The 2669-nt window shown below is 47.2% G+C and overlaps 1 protein-coding gene across 1 annotated transcript in view; it reads left to right on the top strand.

Annotated features, from left to right (window-relative positions):
* Positions 1–118: 118 nt before the first annotated feature.
* The window catches only part of PHACTR4 (phosphatase and actin regulator 4), a 48865-nt gene continuing 46314 nt past the window's right edge, over positions 119–2669 (top strand). The window contains exon 1 of the mRNA XM_031062012.1: positions 119–151. The gene's annotated coding sequence lies outside the window, so the exon portion shown is untranslated. The remainder of the gene's footprint in view (positions 152–2669) is intronic.

The raw sequence follows: 2669 nt of genomic DNA, 5'->3' as shown, positions 1-2669 counted from the left end.
CTCGCGGGTCAAACGCAGCCGCTCGCTGGCTCCGAACGCGAGGAGAGGAGTTCGCCGCTGTCCTCCGAAGGGCAATTCGGGAACCCTGGGGCTGGGGCTGGCACTCCGGTAAAACCCGGGTTGAGTCCGCGCTGCCCTCCCGTGCCTTGCCGTGAGTGTTTCCAGCTTCCCCAAAGTTCCCTCTGAAGCAGCCCCGTTGGTATTTCTTTGTTTGATCTCTCCTGCCTTAATGTTGACTGAAATTTGAAACGTCCCCGTTGTGCTTTCTGGCTTAATTGTTCTTTCCCTCTGTTTGCACGCAGATGAATTATTTACCTCTGTGCCTTGCATTGGGTTGTGTTTGTCCAGCTGGAGGTAGGCGAGGGCTTGGTGCCCTTCTCTGGCACTGAAATGCTGCAAAAAAAAGTAAATGAAGTGAGACGGTGCTCAGCTGAGGCTGAAATAAACTGAACATTGAAGTTGAAGTTTCGTGGTGCTCCTGTTTTTCAAAAGCAAGTCCGGTGCAGGATAAGAGAGGGGGATTGATGAAGTTTCCCCAGCCCACTCTTGGTGGGTAAAGGATGTTCAGCTGAGTTAGTTTGATGTGCTGCAGAAGATGCAAGGGAGTGTAACCGGATTCCTCTCCTTGCTGCGATTTCCTCAGGAGTGCCTGGTGCTCTTCAAGCAGACCTCTTAAATGAATCCAACTGCTTTTAAGAGTAGACAATACCTAAAATCGGCAACTTACATGGTTTAAATTCCTTTTTGTGAAGGAAAGGGCAAAATCGAGCCAAAATGAGGTCGATTGTGAGGGACTGTCACAGTTACACTAGCTGAAGCTATCTGGACAGTGATGGTAACAAAACCCCTTTCTCATTCAGAGTAGGTTTATTAAACCTGCTCTTGCCAACAGTGCTGGGAATGACTGCACTGGTCTGTGCAAAGTCAAGGTGGTTTCGAACGTGCCCCTTCCCAGGTGATACTCTGTTATCTGATAATGTATCAAGAGTGTTTTTGCAAGGAGCGTTTTCCTTCTGGATTACCAAGGACTCAGCTGTGTCTGAGGCGCAGAGCGTCCTCAGCCCCTGGGAGATGGAGTGGGAGTCCTGTTGGGAGCATGGAGCAGTGCCACAAACAAGGGGATGTGCTTGCATCCTTGTTTTCATGCTGCTGGATCAGGGATTATACAGCCTTCTACTTCATTCAGTCACTGGTTAATTTCATTTCCAGTTCAATTTGATAACAGTTTTGAGAGCCAAATCATTTGTATTTAAACAAACGGCTTCTATTTTGATCAAATTTCATTGTGTTTGGCATGTGTTGCAGCATTCTATGTAATAAAAACTGCTGAGGCTGTGGTTCCTGCAGGTTTATTAGCTGGTGATGAATATTTAGTTACAAGCTGTCCAAAACCTGTGTCTGGGTACGTGGGGAGGGGCTTAAAACAGAACTGGGTTTTTCTGGTTGGTCTCAGTGACACCATGAGCGAAGAATGCTGCAAATATCATTGGGATCATATGGATTACCTCAAAACATGTCATTTTTCAGGCAAAACTAGAACTTTCGGCTGCAGGGAAGCTGGTAGGACTACTGGGGGCAAAGACATCACCTTGCTCCTGCATCCATTAAGGTGGGAGTGGAGATGCTCCAGGCCATTCATAATCAGTTCCCTAATTCTTTTTAGCAGTGATTTTCTGCATACAAATGCCAGGTGGGTTTATTTTTCTGAGTGTGAAGATGCTTTTTTTTTTTTTGCGGGCAAGTTTGGAGCCTGTGGAAAACTAATGGATGTGCAACTGTGGCAGCGTTGGGCCTGGGCTTTGTGTCGAGGGGAAAAAAGCCCTTTGAGAGATCTATTTTTATCAGTTAATTAGTCGCTGTTGCTGACGTGTCAGTGCTGTGGTGATAACTATTCCCAGTTCTTCCCTGCACAGTGGGGTCATGGTTAGGCAAGGAATGCAGCAGCCAGCCTGGCTGCTCATCCCCATGGCTGAGTTTAACTCCTTCCAAACTGTGCCCCTGAATCCAGGGGCAGACTCCGTGGGAGGAGCTGGCATACAGCTGAACAGAAGTTTGTCAGTCTTCAGCAGAGGTGCTTTCCCATTGCTGACTGCCCTTCATTTTTCCTCTTCCCAGAGGATTTACTGTATCTCAGTAGGAGCTGAGGTGTGGAGGTTGTTGTGGTTTTCCAGTGGCTGGCTGACAGGCCTGGAACCAGAGGTAAAAGGCTGCAGCTTTCCCAATTCTTGCTCTTATCTGCTGATTTTGAATGACTCAGGACGGTTTGTCTGGCTTGGAAGGTGACCAGGCAGAACATCTAGTGATTACACGTTGGTATTTTGCTTCTTGTATATGAGGAGCTGCTGTTTTCCTGATTTCAAAATTACGAAGCCCTTAATCTGAAACTTCTTGTGTTGTTCATTCTATTGCTTGTGGTGTCACTTGTTTTTGATCCTCAGCTGTGCTGAGATAGGGAGGCGAGAGGCAGCTTTGGTCTCAGCCATACCCTGCTTGTCACTGCCTGAATTTCTTTGTTTATTGGTGACTCTCTGCTCTTTCTGCTGGGGATGGGATGGGGGAGGGAGGACTAATTATCTCCAGAGAGAGGCTTTAAATGCTATTAGCCAAAAGAGCAGGCTTCATCTCCTAACTTGAATGTGTGGAGAGAAATAACACAAAGCACTGGTGGC

This window comes from Geospiza fortis, unplaced genomic scaffold (genome assembly GCF_000277835.1).
Source record: "Geospiza fortis unplaced genomic scaffold, GeoFor_1.0 scaffold432, whole genome shotgun sequence".
Taxonomy (NCBI): domain Eukaryota; kingdom Metazoa; phylum Chordata; class Aves; order Passeriformes; family Thraupidae; genus Geospiza; species Geospiza fortis.
The sequence above is the reverse complement of the archived record's forward strand: the minus strand, read 5'-3'. Positions and strand labels throughout refer to the sequence as shown.